At 51.7% G+C, this 17,020-nt stretch overlaps 1 long non-coding RNA gene across 1 annotated transcript in view; it reads left to right on the top strand.

Annotated features, from left to right (window-relative positions):
• The first annotated feature begins 1,010 nt into the window (after positions 1–1,010).
• LOC132813850 (uncharacterized) overlaps positions 1,011–17,020 on the top strand; it is an 81,113-nt gene continuing 65,103 nt past the window's right edge. The window contains exons 1-2 of the long non-coding RNA XR_009644180.1: positions 1,011–1,025; positions 5,690–5,892. This is a non-coding gene — a long non-coding RNA (uncharacterized LOC132813850). The remainder of the gene's footprint in view (positions 1,026–5,689; positions 5,893–17,020) is intronic.

Below are 17,020 nucleotides of genomic sequence, written 5' to 3' on the forward strand. Positions count from 1 at the left end.
CCTTTTACACAGTGATGTCACTGTACCCCGGGGGTGGGGAAAGGGAATGCTGAAGGTTGGGGGGGGGGGATGGGACACCACTCAGGCACAGTGCTTTGTCCTGGAGGATGTTCACTTACTTTAATATTGTTGGGGGCTGCACTGATGCAGGCAAGTGGAGAATGTTCCAACACAATCCTGATGTGTACCTTATAGGGAGCAAACAGACATTGGGAAATCAGGGGTTTGGGGAAACTGAGCAGAGGAAATTGTGGCTGCACTGTGACAGAGGGGTTTAGAAATGTTACAGGTTATAATAATAAACCTTACACCCATCGGCTCATTATACAAGGATTACAGGACACACATTGAATGTTTGGGAAAATCTATTGAGAGAATGGGGTGATTCAAAGGAGAACTTTTATGCAGTAAATGGGAATGAACTGGAACACAACACACACACACAATGTGAATATCCAGCTCCTGATGAATGCAGTAATTCTGGCAGGGTTTGGCATTACAGTTACTGAGATTCCCATCTGAATGTCCACCTGTAATATCCTCTAATACAAGTTTATAAAATCCGTCACTGTCAGTTCAGGTTAGAAACTCACACCACCCCCTCCTCCTGGGCCAGGATGACTGGACACATTACCCCTTGTGGAGGGCAGCAGTCAGTTCAGGGGGAAATCTATGTGGGTTTCTAGGAGTTTCCACCTTGGAATTTCATGTGTCTGAACAGGGCAGATCTTTGACACATGGGACAGAATGTTCCCGGAGTCAGTGAGATATGGAGAGCAGGATTGGCTTCTTTTTTAACTTCCGTGCTGCCGCTGTGCCTCATCAATAAGACATGGGGGGTGAAAGGCTCATGCAGCTCGATGGGCAAGTGGCCTCCATTCTGACCAATGGGCAGCAAGCTCCTCCTAGTCCTCCCATAGAGCAACACTGCACGCTTCCCACTGCCCAGGACAACCAGTTAACGTTTAGAAGAATTGGGTGGAATCTGTCAGAAAAGGCATAACTGTAAAGTTCTAAGAGGATTGGTAAGTGTGAGAGATGCACAAGAGAAGGGGGAAACAAGTTGCCAGATGGAGTATAATTTGGGAAAATGGGAAGTTGGTCATTTTGGAGGGGACAATAAGAGAACAGAGTGCTATTTACATGGTGGAAACTGTAGAAAGCTGCACCACAAAGGGACCGGGGGGTCATTGTGCAGGAAACACAGAAAGCCAGCAGATTCTGGGCCAGTCAAGGAATCAAGGGCTCTGTTTCAGATTCATCAAGTTTAAGGCAACACCGACACGGGTAAGGGGTTTCAGGAGCAATGGGACTGGCGTGAGGTGGAGACAAGCAACATTTTAAAGATTGGAATTCCTGGTGTTTGTTATTGTGTAGAATCTGATCAGAAGGTCACCTTGGGGTTACAGATATAACAGCAATTTTGTAAAGAGTGTAGTTCTACCTCAGACTGCACCCAGCGAGAGGGAGGGGCTCAGCAGTAAGGGAAAGTAATTTCTAATAGCATCTGAAGGCAACGGGTTTAACCATTACAATGTTTCATTGGAGAAAATGCAGCCAATCGAGTAGTGGGAATGTGGTCAGCAGTTTGATAACTGAATAACAGTGGAATAATGGAGAGGGATGATGGGGAGGGAGAACTGGGCATTGTCAGTGTACATGTGAAACCTAACACGGTGCTTTTGGACAATATCACCTCCTGGCAGTGTGTAGGTGAGAAAAAGGAGGGGCCAAGGATAGATCCTTAGATTCCCTACAGTGTGGAAACAGTCCCTTCAGCCCAACATGTCCACACTGACTCTCCGAAGAGGAACCCACCCAGACACATTCCCCTACATTTATCCCTGATTAATGCACCTAACATGACAGGTAATTTAGCATGGCCATTTCACCTAACCTGCACATCTTTGGACTGTGGGAAGAAACCGGAGCACCCGGAGGAAACCCACGCAGACACAGGGAGGATGTGCAAACTCCCCACACACAGTTGCCCGAGTCTGGAATCGAACCTTGGTCCCTGGTGCTGTGAGGCAGCAGTGCTCACCACTGAGCCACTGTGCTGGCCAACCCTTGAGGGACACCACATGCAGGGATTTCAGAAAGGAAATCAGAGAGGGTATCACAGCTACAGAAGTTACTATTGTCGAGGAGGGTCTGCCTACTGAGTCAGTATGGGTGGAAATTAGGAACGGTAAGGGAGCAGTTACCTCATTGGGCCCCCCCAAACAGCAGCAGGGAGACTGAGGAAAGCATAGATCGGCAAATTTTGGAAAAGTGTGAATGGAGTACGGTTGTTGCAATGGGTAACTTTAACTTTCCCAATATTGATTGGAACGTCCTTCGAGCAGATGGTTTGGATGGAGCTCTTTTTGAAAGGTGTGTTCAGGAGGGTTTCCTAACTCAGTACATTAAAGCAGCCGACGCGGGGAGAGGCCATTGGTGGGTCGACGAGGGGAGAGGGGATTTGGTGCTCGGCAATGAGCCTGGGCAGGTGTCAGATCTTGTGGTGGGAGAGCATTTTGGTGATAGTGACCACAACTGCCTCGCATTGTACATAACTATGGAGAAGGAGAGAAGCATGTACAATGGGAGAGTATTTAATTGGGGAAAAGGATACTATGATACTATCAGACGTGGGTTAGGAAGCATGGACTGGGAGCAATTGTTCCATAGAAAGGGCACTATAGACATGTGGAGACGGTTTAAGGAACAGTTGTTGCGACTGATGCATAAATATGTTCCTCTGAGATAGGCAAGAAGGGGTAAGATAAAGGAACCTTGGATGACGAGAGCGGAGGAGCTTCTCGTCAAAATAAAGAAGGCCACTTACGTAAGGTGGAGGAAGCTAAGGTCTTGCTCAGCTCTAGAGGATTACAGGCAGGCGGGGAAGGAGCTCGAAAATGGTCTGAGGACAGCCAGGAGGGAGCACGAGAAAGGCTTGGCAGGAAGGATTAGGGAGAATCCAAAGGCATTTTACACGTATGTGAGGAATAAGAGAATGATCAAATAAGGAGGAGAACCGATCAGGGATAGCATAGGGAACTTGTGTGTAGAGTCTGAGGGGGTACGGGGAGCCCTAAATGGGTTTTTTGCTTCTGTCTTTACTAAAGAAAAGGACCTTGTAGTGAATGAAACCATTGAGGAGCAGGTAAGCATGCTGGATCAGATAGAGATTGAGGAAGCTGATGTGCTGAAATTTTTGACGAATGTTAAGATTGACAAGTCTCCAGGGCCAGACCAGATTTGTCCTCGGCTGCTTTAGGAAGAGAGAAATGTGATGGCTTCGCCGCTTGCGACGATCTTTGCATCCTCGCTCTCCACTGGAGTCGTACCTGAGGACTGGAGGGAGGCAAATGTAATTCCTCTCTTCAACAAAGGAAATAGGGAAATCCCCAGCAATTACAGACCAGTCAGTCTCACGGCTGTCGTCTGCAGGGTGTTAGAAAGGATTCTGAGGGATAGGATATATGACCCTCTGGAAGAGCGTGGTTTGATTAAATGCAGTCAGCACGGCTTTGTGAGGGGCAGGTCGTGCCTCACAAATCTTATTGAGTTCTTTGAGGATGTTACTAGACAAGTTGATGAGGGTCGAGCGGTGGATGCTGTGTATCTGGACTTCAATAAGGCATTTGATAAGGTTCCCCATGGTAGGCTCATTCAGAAGGTCAGGAGGAATGGGATACAGGGAAATGTAACTGTCTGGATACAGAATTAGCCGGTCGACAGAAGACGGCGAGTGGTAGTGGAAGGAAAGTATTCTGCCTGGAAGTCAGTGGTGAGTGGTGGGCTCTGTCCTTGGGCCTCTACTCTTTTTTTTTACTTTGATTAATGACTTGGATGAGGGGATTGAAGGATGGGTCAGCAAGTTTGAAGACAACACAAAGGTTGGAGGCGTCGTTGACAGTGTAGAAGGCTGTTGTAGGCTGCAGCGGGACATTGACAGGATGCAGAGATGGGCTGAGAGGTGGCAGATGGAGTTCAACCTGGATAAATGTGAGGTGATGCATTTTGGAAAGTCGAATTTGAAAGCTGAGTACAGGATTAAGGCAGTGCGAAGGAACAGAGAGATCTTGGTGTGCAGGTACATGGATCCCTTAAAATGGCCACCCAAGTGGACAGGGTTGTGAAGAAAGCATTTCGTGTTTTGGCTTTCATTAACAGGGGGACTGAGTTTAAGAGCCGTGAGATAGTGTTGCAGCTCTATAAAACTTTGGTTCGAACGCACTTGGAATACTGTGTCCAGTTCTGGTCACCCTATTATAGGAAAGATGTGGATGCTTTGGAGAGGGTTCAGAGGAGGTTTACCAGGATGCTGCCTGGAATAGGTGGCTTATCTAACGAAGAGAGGTTGACTGAGCTTGGACTTTTTTCATTGGAAAAAAGAAGAAAGAGAGGGGACCTAATTTAGTTATACAAGATTATGAGAAGCATAGATAGAGTTGATAGCCAGAGACTATTTCCCAGGGCAGAAATGTCTAACACGAGGGGTCATAGTTTTAAGCTGGTTGGAGGAAAGTATAGAGGGGATGTCAGAGGTGGGTTCTTTACACAGAGAGTTCTGCGAGCATGGAATGCGTTGCCAGCAGCAGTTGTGGAAGCGAAGTTGGGAACATTTAAGAGATTGCTGGATATGTATATGGTCACAGACATTTGAGGGTCCGTACATTAGGTTTACCTTACATGAGGATCAATGCTCGGCACAACATCGTGGGCTGAAGGGCCTGTTCTGTGCTGTACTGTTCTATGTTCTATGTTCTATGAAGTGTATCTGTACCTTGCAACCATCTGCACCCTGTACTGACAGATAGTGCTCCCTCAATACCTTAGGAACCATCCCCTCAGTAAGTTTATCCCCAGAGCACCTCGAGAAAACATCATACCCTCAACATCTCAGAAAGTAAACCTGTTACCCCCTTGGACCTTGATCATTCCCAAACCTGTTCTCACTGCGATGACCCACAGCCTCCCCCCACGGCCCAGAACATTATTTGAGTCTCTGGATCGATCATTCGGCCCATCAGGTTCACACTGACCCTCGTCGGAGCATCCTATTCCCCCCACCCCCCCCCACCGCATTCCCCTACCCCCCGCCCCATCCCAGGAACCCTTCATTCCTCTGGCTAATCCACCTAGCCTGCACATCTTTGGACAGTGACACGGGGAGAATGTGCCAACTCCACACAGACAGTCGCCCGAGGCTGGAATCGAACCCGGGTGGGGTGAGGCAACACTGAGCCCCCCTGACAATCCCACCATCTCCTCCCCGTCGATGACCGTTTGATGTGTATACCCGGGGAGTATCTAACTTGTCTCGTGTTTATTTAAGAAAGATTATAGATAAGGGCAATGTCTCCACCAGCTCAAGATGCTTGATCCCCCTTGAAAAAATATTTATATCAATTTCAAAAAGAGACTTTATTGACAAAAAAAAACTCTCCATACAAACACAGTCACTAAAGTTCAGTTCTGTACAGTCTGTACAACAAGTCTTTGCCATGACATATACACTCCCCTTGGCTGATTAACTGAAATGTTAGGTCTGAGCTGTTCCTTCTGAATTAACATCACAAAGTTACATTGATAAGGATCTTTGTGAAGTGCCTGTGTTCTGTATCTGTTCTCCCATGTACCCCGCCCTCCGAATACAACACCTTACAAAGCTTTAAACCTGTTTGTCAGCTTTCAGCAGAAGCAGCCTCAGGGCATTGAGCACAGACTGAATTACTCAGTGACGCTTAGATCAGGTCAGATCAAATTCTCAAGCAAACAGTTGGCTGGGGATATTCAGTAGCAACGGTGAGGAGAGAGAGGAACAATTCACATTTCAAGGGACCCTTCCTCAAAACGGTCTGTTCTGAAGGAGCTTTCCCGCAGAAATCATTGGATTGAAAGGTGAACTCTGTCTGTCTCTTTCTCCCTCTCCCATCAGAGATGCTGCCGGACATACTTAGCTTCTTCAGCAATCTCTGTAATGATGTTTCAGGTCTCCAGTGCGTCCGTACAGATTGGTTTTAGTTTTGAATTCTCCAGCTTGCTCTGTTCAAGGGATTGAACCCCTCTGCTACAAAGTGGGGTCAGCTATCTCAGCTAACTGGTTCGTGATGCCAACACTGTTGGCTCAATCTCTATCATGTCTGAAATTACAATGAAGCCCCCAGATTCTCAACCTCGCCCCTCACCTGAGGTGTGTCACCCACCAGGCTTCTCTCTCTGACAGGACAGCAGCTCTCGGGTCCTCCTGGTCTATACTAACTTCCCAACTTTCAAAAGGTACTCCAGTAAAAGAGCTCTTTACATGGTTCAGGTCAAAATCCTGGAGCTCCCTCCCTAACATCACTGTGGGACACCCAAGTACTGCAGTAAGGAGAGTACAGCTCACCCCCACCTTCCAGGTAACTATTAGAGGGTGTGGGAATCACATGCAAGCCCCATTTGAAAATAAGTTTATTACAGGGTGACGGTGGATGGTCACTAAGACTGTTTCTGTACCTGTGCTGAAATCAGCATAACGATGAAGCAAAGGGTGGGTTGAAGATGACAATGATAGCCTTTCGTAGGTTGGTGTTTATTGGAGTTTGTATCGACAGTATGAATGTTTGAGCACTTATTCAAGGGCATGCAGGTAGCTGCCAGAGGAAGTGATGGGGGCTGGTACAATTGTGACATTTGAAAGCCATCAGGATGAGTATGTGAATAGGAAGGGTTCAGAGGGATATCAGCCAAGTGCGAGCAAATGGAATGAAATGAGATGAGAACATCTGGTTAGTATGGAGGCGTTGGACAGGAGAGTCTGTTTCCAAGCTGTGTATCTCTGTGACTCTGTGCCTCTGAATAGTCTATTACAGAGAGTTTCAGACAGGGCTTGGTTTCTGTGTCTCTCTCATGCTTCCGCAGAATCTGCAAACCCTATGTCTCCACATTTCCACAAGAATCCATGAAATAGAATAAAAGATGGTCAGTGCTGAGGGAGTGCTGCACTGTCAGAGGGTCAGTCGTGAGGGGGTGCAGCACTGTCAGAGGGTCAGTACTGAGGGAGTGCTGAACTGTCAGAGGGTCAGTACTGAGGGAGTGCCGCGCTGTCAGAGGGTCAGTTGTGAGGGAGTGCTGCACTGTCAGAGGGTCAATACTGAGGGGGTGCAGCACTGTCAGAGGGTCAGTACTGAGGGAGTGCTGCACTATCGGAGGGTCAGTGCTGAGGGAGTGCTGCATTATCAGAGGATCAGTGTGGAGGGAGTGCAGCACTGTGAGAGGGTCAGTGTGGAGTGAGGTCAGCATTGTCAGAGGGTCAGTGTGGAGGGAGTGCTGCATTATCAGAGGGTCAGTGTGGAGGGAGTGCAGCATTGTCAGAGGATCAGTGTGGGGGAGTGCAGCATTGTCAGAGGGTCAGTGTGGAGGGAGTCCTGCATTGTCAGAGGGTCAGTGTGGAGGGAGATAAGCATTAGCAGAGGGTCAGTGCTGAGGAAGTGCTGAACTGTCATAGGGTCAGTACTGAGGGAGTGCTGCACTATCGGAGGGTCAGTGCTGAGGGAGTGCAGCATTATCAGAGGATCAGTGTGGAGAGGGTGCAGCATTTTCAGAGGGTCAGTGTGGAGGTAGTGCTGCATTATCAGAGGGTCAGTGTGGAGGGAGTGCAGCATTGTCAGAGGGTCAGTGTGGAGGGAGTGCAGCATTGTCAGAGGATCAGTGTGGGGGAGTGCAGCATTGTCAGAGGGTCATTGTGGAGGGAGTCCTGCATTGTCAGAGGGTAAGTGTGGAGGGAGTCCTGCATTGACAGAGGGTCAGTGTGGAGGGAGATAAGTATTATCAGAGGGTCAGTGCGGAGGGAGTGCAGCATTGTCAGAGGGTCAGTGTGGAGGGAGTGCAGCATCGTCAGAGGGTCAGTGTGGAGGGACTGAAGCATTGTCAAAGGGTCAGTGTTGGGGTAGTGCAGCATTGTCAGAGGCTCAGTGTGGAGGGAAAGCAGCATTGTCAGAGGGTCCGTACTGAGGGAGTGCCGCAGTGTCAGATGGTCTGTACTGAGGGAGTCCTGCACTGTCGGAGGGTCAGTGCTGAGGGAGTGCAGCCTTATCAGACGATCAGTGTGGAGGGGGTGCAGCATTGTCAGAGGATCAGTGTGGAGGGGGTGCAGCATTGTCAGAGGATCAGTGTGGAGGGAGTGCAGCATTATCAGAGGGTCAGTGTGGGGGGAGTGCAGCATTGTCAGAGGGTCAGTGTGGAGTGAGTGCAGCATTGTCAGAGGGTCAGTGTGGAGGGAGTGAAGCATTGTCAGTGGGTCAGTGTGGAGGGAGTGAAGCATTGTCAGTGGGTCAGTGTGGAGGGAGTGCAGCATTGTCAAACGGTCAGTGTTGGGGGAGTGCAGCATTGTCAGTGGCTCAGTGTGGAGGGAAAGCAGCATTGACAGAGAGTCAGTACTGAGGGAGTGCCGCAGTGTCAGATGGTCAGTACTGAGGGAGTGCTGCACTGTCGGAGGGTCAGTACTGAGGGAGTGCTGCACTTTCGGAGGGTCAATACTGAGGCAGTGCTGCACTGTCAGAGGGTCAGTACTGTGGGAGTGCAGCGCTGTCAGAGGTTAAGTACTGAGGGAGTGCTGCACAATGAGAGGGTCAGTATTGAGGGAATGCTGCAATGTAAAAGGTTCAGTCCAGAGAGTGTGCTACACTCAGAGGTTCAGAACTGATGGAGTGCTGCACGGTCAGAGGGTAAATAATGCGGGAGAGCTGCACTGTCGAAGGTACAGTACTGAGGAAGAGCTGCATTGTTGGAGGGTAAATACTGAGGGTGAGCTGTGCTGGTAGGTGGTCAGTACTGGGGGAGAGCTGCACTGTCGGAGGGTCAGTACTGAGGGAGAGCTGCACTGTCATAGTGTCAGTTCTGAGGGACCGCTGCACTGTCAGAGGGCCAGTACTGAGGGAGTTCTGCACTGTCAGAGGTATTGTCCTGAGATTGGGCCACACTGTCGGAGAGCCAATACCGGGTCACTTCCACACTGTCAGACAGTGAGTACTGAGGGAGTGCAGCATTGTCAGAGGATCAGTGTGGGGGGAATGCAGCATCATCAGTGGTTCAGTGAGGGGGGAGTGCAGCATTGTCAGAGAAACAGTGTGGGGGGAGTGCAGCATTGTCAGAGGATCAGTATGGATGGATTGCAGCATTGTCAGAGGGTCAGTGTTGGGGCAGGGCAGCATTTTCAGAGGGTCAGAGTGGAGGGAGTGCAGCATTGTCAGGATCAGTGTGTAGGGAGTGCAGCATTGTCAGAGGATCAGTGTGGAGGGAGTGCCGCACTGACAGAGGGTCAGTACTGAGGGAGTGCTGCACTGTCTGAGGGTCAGTACACAGGGAGTGCTGCAATGTCGAAGGGTCTGCACTGAGGGAGTGCAGCACTGTCGGAGGGTCAGTGCTGAGGGTGTGCTGCACTGTCAGAGGTTCAGTACTGAGGGAGTGCAGCATTGTCAGAGGGTCAGTGTGTAGGGAGTTCAGCATTGTCAGAGGGTCAGTGTGGAGGGAGTGCAGCATTGTCAGAGGATCAGTGCAGGGGAGTGCAGCATTTTCAGAGGTTCAGTGTGGAGGGAGTGCAGCACTGTCAGAGGTTCAGTGTGGAGGGAGTGCAGCATTGTCAGAGGGTCAGTGTGGAGGGAGTGCAGCATTATCGGAGGGTCAGTGTGGAGGGAGTGCTGCACTGTCAGAGGGTCAGTGTGGAGGGAATGCAGCATTTCCAGATGGTCAATGTGGAGGAGAGCTGCACTGTCAGAGGATCAGTGTGGTGGGGGTGCAGCATTGTCAGAGGGTCAGTGTGGAGGGAGTGCAGCATTGTCAGAGGGTCAGTGTGGAGGGAGTGCAGCATTGTCAGAGGGTCAGTGTGGGGGAATTGCAGCATTGTCAGAGGGTCAGTGTGGAGGGAGTGCCGTATTGTCAGAGGATCAGTGTGGAGGGAGTGCAGCATTGTCAGAGGGTCAGTGTGCAGGGAGTGCAGCATTATCGGAGGGTCAGTGTGGAGGGAGTGCTGCATTGTCAGAGGCTCAGTGTGGAGGGAGTGCAGCATTGTCAGAGCATCAGTACTGAGGGAGAGCTGCACTGTCCGAGGTTCAGTTCTGAGGGAGTGATGCACTGTCAGAGGGTCAGTATTGAGGGATTGCAGCACTGTCAGAGTGTCAGTACTGAGGGAGTGCTTCACTGTCAGAGGGTCAGTACTGAGGGAGTGCAGCACTGTCTGAAAGTCAGTGCTGAGTGAGTGCTGCACTGTCAAAGGTTCAGTTCTGAGAGAGTGCAGCATTGTTGGAGGGTGAGTGTGGAGGGAGTGCAGCATTTTCAGAGGATCAGTACTGAGGGAGAGCTGCACTGTCAGAGGATCAGAACTGAGGGAGTGCACACTGTGAGAGGGTCAGTATTGAGGGAATGCTGCACTGTAAGAGGGTCAGTCCAGAGAGATTGCTACACTCAGAGGTTCAGTACTGATGGAGTTCTGCACTGTCAGAGGGTCCGTACTGCAGGAGAGCTGCACTGTCGGAGGGTCAGTACTGAGGTAGAGCTGCATTGTTGGAGGGTAAATACTCGGGGAGAGCTGCGCTGGTAGAGGGTCAGTACTGGGGGAGAGCTGCACTGTCAGAAGGTCAGTATTGAGGGATTGCAGCACTGTCAGAGGGTCAGTACTGAGGGAGTGCTGCACTGTCAGAGGGTCAGTTCTGAGGGAGTGCTGCACTGGCGAAGGGTCAGTACTGAGGGAGTGCAGCACTGTCTGAAGGTCAGTGCTGAGGGAGTGCTGCACTGTCAAAGGTTCAGTTCTGAAGGAGTGCAGCATTGTTGGAGAGTGAGTGTGGAGGGAGTGCAGCATTTTCAGAGGATCAGTACTGAGGGAGAGCTGCACTGTCAGAGGATCAGAACTGAGGGAGTGCAACACTGTGAGAGGGTCAGTATTGAGGGAATGCTGCACTGTAAGAGGGTCAGTCCAGAGAGAGTGCTACACTCAGAGGTTCAGTACTGATGGAGTTCTGCACTGTCAGAGGGTCTGTACTGCAGGAGAGCTGCACTGTTGGAGGGTCAGTACTGAGCGAGAGCTGCATTGTTGGAGGGTAAATACTGAGGGAGAGCTGCGCTGGTAGAGGGTCATTACTGGGGGAGAGCTGCACTGTCGGAGGGTCAGTACTGAGGGAGAGCTGCATTGTTGGAGGGTCAATACTGAGGGAGAGCTGAGCTGTTAGAGGGTCAGTACTGGCGTAGAGCTGCACCATCAGAGGGTCAGTACTGAGGTAGTGCCTCATTGCCAGAGGGTCAGTACTGAGGGAGTGCTGAACTGTCAATGGGTCAGTACTGAGGGAGTGCTGCACTGTAAGAGGTATTGTCCTGAGATTGGGCCACACTGTCGGAGAGTCAGTACATGGTCACTACCACACTGTCAGAGAGTCAGTAGTGAGGGAGTGCATCACTATCAGATGATCAGTGTGGGGGTAGTGCAGCATTATCAGAGGGTCAGTGTGGGAGGATTGCAGCATTGTCAGAGGGTCTGTATGGAGTGAAAGCAGCAGTGTCAGAGGATCAGTGTGGAGGGACTGCAGCATTGCCAGACGATCAATGTGGAGTGAGTGCAGCATTGTCAGAGTATCAGTGTGGAGGGAGTGCAGCATTGTCACAGTATCAGTGTGGAGGGAGTGCAGCATTGTCAGAGGGTCAGTGTGGAGGGAGTGCAGCATTGTCAGAGGATCAGTGTGGAGGGAGTGCAGCATTGTCAGAGGGTCAGTGTTGGGGCAGGGCAGCATTTTCAGAGGGTCAGTGTGGATGGAGTGCAGCATTATCAGAGGATCAGTGTGTAGGGAGTGCAGCATTGTCAGAGGGTCAGTGTGGAGGGAGTGCCGCACTGACAGAGGGTCAGTACTGAGGGAGTGCTGAACAGTCTGAGGGTCAGTACACAGGGCGTTCTGCAATGTCGAAGGGTATGCACTGAGGGAGTGCTGCACTGTCGGAGGGTCAGTGCTGAGGGTGTGCTGCACTGTCAGAGGTTCAGTACTGAGGGAGTGCAGCACTTTTGGAGGGTCAGTGCTGAGGGAGTGCAGCATTGCCAGAGGGTCAGTGTGTAGGGAGTTCAGCATTCTCAGACGGTCAGTGTGGAGGGAGTGCAGTATTGTCAGAGGGTCAGTGTGGAGGGAGTGCTGCATTGACAGAAGGTCTGTGTGGAGGGAGTGCAGCATTGTCAGAGGATCAGTGTGGAGGGAGTGCAGCATTGTCAGAGGATCAGTGCGGGGGGAGTGCAGCATTGTCAGAGGTTCAGTGTGGAGGGAGTGCAGCATTATCAGAGGATCAGTGTGGAGGCAGTGCAGCATTGTCAGAGGGTCAGTGTGCAGGGAGTGCAGCATTATCGGAGGGTCAGTGTGGAGGGAGTGCTGCATTGTCAGAGGGTCAGTGTGGAGGGAGTGCAGCATTGTCAGAGGGTCAGTGTGGAGGGAGTGCAGCATTGTCAGATGATCCGTGAGGAGGGAGTGAGCATTGTCAGAGTGTCAGTGTGGGGGAGTGTAGCAATTTCATCGGTCAGTGTGGAGGGAGTGCAGCATTGTCAGGGGGTCAGTGTGGTGGGAGCGCAGCATTTCCAGATGGTCAATGTGGCAGGGAGTTGCACAGTCAGAGGATCAGTGTGGTGGGGGTGCAGCATTGTCAGAGGATCAGTGTGGTGGGGGTGCAGCATTGTCAGAGGATCAGTGTGGAGGGAATGCAACAGTGTCAGAGGATCAGTGTGGGGGGAGTGCAGCATTGTTAGAGGGTCAGTGTGGAGGGAGTGCAGCATTATCAGAGGATCAGTGTGAAGGGAGTGCCGTATTGTCAGAGGATCAGTGTGGAGGGAGTGCAGCATTATCGGAGGGTCAGTGTGGAGGGAGTGCTTCACTGTGAGAGGGTCAGTGTGGAGGGAGTGCAGCATTGTCAGTGGATCAGTGTGGAGGGAGTGCAGCATTGCCAGAGGATCAATGTGGAGGGAGTGCAGCATTGTCAGAGGCTCAGTGTGGAGGGAGTGCAGCATTGTCAGAGTATCAGTGTGGAGGGAGTGCAGCATTGTCAGAGGATCAGTGTGGAGGGAGTGCAGCATTGTCAGAGGGTCAGTGTTGGGGCAGGGCAGCATTTTCAGAGGGTCAGTGTGGAGTGAGTGCAGCATTGTCAGAGGGTCAGTGTGTAGGGAGTGCAGCATTTCCAGAGGGTCAATGTGGAGGAGAGTTGCACTGTCAGAGGATCAGTGTGGTGGGGGTGCAGCATTGTCAGAGGATCATTGTGGAGGCAGTGCAGCATTGTCAGAGGATCAGTGTGGAGGGAGTGCAGTATTGTCAGAGAAACAGTGTGGAGGGAGTGCAGCATTATCAGAAGATCAGTGAGGGGTATGTGCAGCATTGTCAGAGGGTCAGTGTTGGGGGAGGGCAGCATTTTCAGAGGGTCAGTGTGTGGAGGGAATGCAGCAGTGTCAGCGGATCAGTGTGGAGTGAGTGCAGCATTGTCTGGGGGTCAGTGTGGTGGGGGTGCAGAATTAATAGAGGATCAGAGTGGAGGGAGTGCAGCATTGTCAGAGGATCAGTACTGAGGTAGAGCTGCACTGTCAGAGGGTCAGTTCTGTGGGAGTGCTGCACTGTCGGAGGGTCAGTACTGAGGGATTGCAGCACTGTCAGAGGGTCAGTACTGAGGGTGTGCTGCACTGTCTGAGGGTAAGTACTGAGGGAGTGCTGCACTGTCGAAGGGTCTGTACTGAGGGAGTGCAGCACTGTTGGAGGGACAGTACTGAGGGAGTGCAGCATTGTCAGAGTGTCAGTGTGGAGGGAGTGCAGCATTGTCAGGTGGTCAGTTTGGGGGAATGCAGCATCATCAGAGGGTCAGTGTCGGGGGAGTGCAGCATTGTCAGAGGATCAGTATGGAGGGATTGCAGCATTGTCAGAGGATCAGTGTGGAGGGAGTTCAGCATTGTCAGAGGGTCAGTGTTGGGGCAGGGCAGCATTTTCAGTGGGTCAGTGTGGAGGGAGTGCAGAATTGTCAGAGGATCAGTTTGAAGGTAGTGCAGCATTGTCAGAGGGTCAGTGTTGGGGCAGGGCAGCATTTTCAGTGGGTCAGTGTGGAGGGAGTGCAGAATTGTCAGAGGATCAGTTTGAAGGGAGTGCAGCATTGTCAGAGGGAGAGTATGGAGGGAGTGCTGCACTGTCAGAGGGTCAGTACTGAGGGATTGCTGCACTGTCTGAGGGTCAGTACACAGGGAGTGCTGCAATGTCGAAGGGTCTGTACTGAGGGAGTGCAGCACTGTCGGAGGGTCAGTGCTGAGGGTGTGCTGCACTGTCAGAGGTTCAGCACTGAGGGAATGCAGCATTGTCATAGGGTCAGTGTGGGGGAGTGCAGCAATTTAATCGGTCCGTGTGGAGGGAGCGCAGCATTGTCAGAGGGTCAGTGTGGAGGGAGTGCTGCATTGTCAGAGGGTCAGTGTGGTGGGGGTGCAGCATTTTCAGAGAATCAGTAGGGAGGGAGTGCAGGATTGTCAGAGGGTCAGTGTGGGGGGAATGCAGCATCATCAGAGGTTCAGTGTGGGGGGAGTGCAGCATTGTCAGAGGATCAGTATGGAGGGATTGCAGCATTGTCAGAGGATCAGGGTGGAGGGAGTTCAGCATTGTCAGAGGGTCAGTGTGGAGGGATTCCTGCACTGTCAGAGGGTCAGTACTGAGGGAGAGCTGCACTGTCTGAGGGTCAGTACACAGGGAGTGCTGCAATGTCAGAGGTTCAGTACTGAGGCAGTGCAGCACTGTTGAAGGGTCAGTACTGAGGGAGTGCGGCATTGTCAGAGGGTCAGTGTGTAGGGAGTTCAGCATTGTCAGAGGGTCAGTGTGGTGGGAGTGCAGCATTGTCAGAGGGTCAGTGTGGAGGGAGTGCAGCATTGTCAGAGGATCCGTGTGGAGGGAGTGCAGCATTGTCAGAGTGTCAGTTTGGGGGAGTGTAGCAATTTCATCGGTCAGTGTGGAGGGAGTGCAGCATTGTCAGAGGGTCAGTGTGGTGGGAGAACAGCATTGTCAGAGGGTCAGTGTGGTGGGTTGTGCAGCATTGTCATTGGATCAGTGTGGAGGGAGTGCAGCATTGTCAGAGAAACAGTGTGGAGGGAGTGCAGCATTATCAGAAGATCAGTGAGGGGTAAGTGCAGCATTGTCAGAGGGTCAGTGTTGGGGGAGGGCAGCATTTTCAGAGGGACAGTGTGGAGGGAATGCAGCAGTGTCAGAGGATCAGTGTGGAGTGAGTGCAGCATTGTCAGGGGGTCAGTGTAGTCTGGGTGCAGCATTAATAGAGGATCAGTGTGGAGGGAGTGCAGCATTGTCAGAGGATCAGTACTGAGGTAGAGCTGCACTGTCAGAGGGTCAGTTCTGTGGGAGTGCTGCACTGTCAGAGGGTCAGTACTGAGGGATTGCAGCACTGTCAGAGTGTCGGTAATGAGGGAGTGTGGCACTGTCTGAGGGTAAGTACTGAGGGAGTGCTGCACTGTCGAAGGGTCTGTACTGAGGGAGTGCAGCACTGTTGGAGGGACAGTACTGAGGGAGTGCAGCATTGTTAGAGGGTCAGTGTGGAGGGAGTGCAGCATTGTCAGAGGATCACTACTGAGGGAGTGCTGGACTGTCAGAGGGTCAGTGTTGTGGGAGTGCTGCACTGTCAAAGGTTCAACACTGAGGGAGTGCAGCACTGTCGGAGGGTCAAAACTGAGGGAGTGCTGCACTGTCAGAGGGTCAGTACTGAGGGAGTGCTGCACTGTCGGAGGGTCAGTACTGAGGGAGTGCTGCACTTTCAGAGGGTCAGCGTGGGGGGAGTACAGCATTGTCAGAGAATCAGTGTGGAGGGAGTGCAGCATTATCAGATGATCAGTGTCGAGGGAGTGCAGCATTGTCAGAGGATCAGTGTGGAGGGAGTGCAGCATTGTCGGAGGATCAGTGTGGAGGAAGTGCAGTATTTTCAGAGGGTCAGTGTGGAGGGAGTGCGGAATTGTCAGTGGGTCAGTGTGGAGGGAGTGCAGAATTGTCAGAGGATCAGTGTGGAGCGAGTGCAGCACTATCAGGGGGTCAGTATGGAGGAGTGCACCATTGTCAGTGGGTCAGTGTGGCGGGAGTGCAGCATTGTCAGAGGATCAGTGTGGGGGGAGTGCAGCATTGTCAGTGGATCAGTGTGGAGGGCGTGCAGACTTGTCAGAGGGTCAGTGTGGCTTGAGTGCAGAATTGTCAGAGGGTCAGTGTGGAGGGAGTGCAGCATTGTCAGAGGGTCAGTGTGGAGGGAGTGCAGCATTGTCAGAGAGTCAGTGTGGAGGGAGTGCAGCATTATCAGTGGATCAGTGTGGAGGGAGTGCAGCATTGTCAGAGAGTTAGTGTGGAGGGAGTGCAGCATTATCATTGGATCAGTGTGGAGGGAGTGCAGCATTGTCAGAGGGCCAGTGTGGAGAGAGCAGCATTGTCAGAGGGTCAGTGTCGGTGGATTGCACCATTGCCAGATGATCAGTATGGAGGGATTGCAGCATTGTCAGAGGATCAGTGTGGAGGGAGTTCAGCATTGTCAGAGGGTCAGTGTTGGGGCAGGGCAGCATTTTCAGTGGGTCAGTGTGGAGGGAGTGCAGACTTGTCAGAGGGTCAGTGTGGCTTGAGTGCAGAATTGTCAGAGGATCAGTGTGGGGGGAGTGCAGCATTGTCAGTGGATCAGTGTGGAGGGCGTGCAGACTTGTCAGAGGGTCAGTGTGGCTTGAGTGCAGAATTGTCAGAGGGTCAGTGTGGAGGGAGTGCAGCATTGTCAGAGGGTCAGTGTGGAGGGAGTGCAGCATTGTCAGAGAGTCAGTGTGGAGGGAGTGCAGCATTATCAGTGGATCAGTGTGGAGGGAGTGCAGCATTGTCAGAGAGTCAGTGTGGAGGGAGTGCAGCATTATCATTGGATCAGTGTGGAGGGAGTGCAGCATTGTCAGAGGGACAGTGTGGAGAGAGCAGCATTGTCAGAGGGTCAGTGTCGGTGGATTGCAGCATTGCCAGATGATCAGTATGGAGGGATTGCAGCATTG

This window comes from Hemiscyllium ocellatum, unplaced genomic scaffold (genome assembly GCF_020745735.1).
Source record: "Hemiscyllium ocellatum isolate sHemOce1 unplaced genomic scaffold, sHemOce1.pat.X.cur. scaffold_484_pat_ctg1, whole genome shotgun sequence".
Lineage (NCBI taxonomy): Eukaryota > Metazoa > Chordata > Chondrichthyes > Orectolobiformes > Hemiscylliidae > Hemiscyllium > Hemiscyllium ocellatum.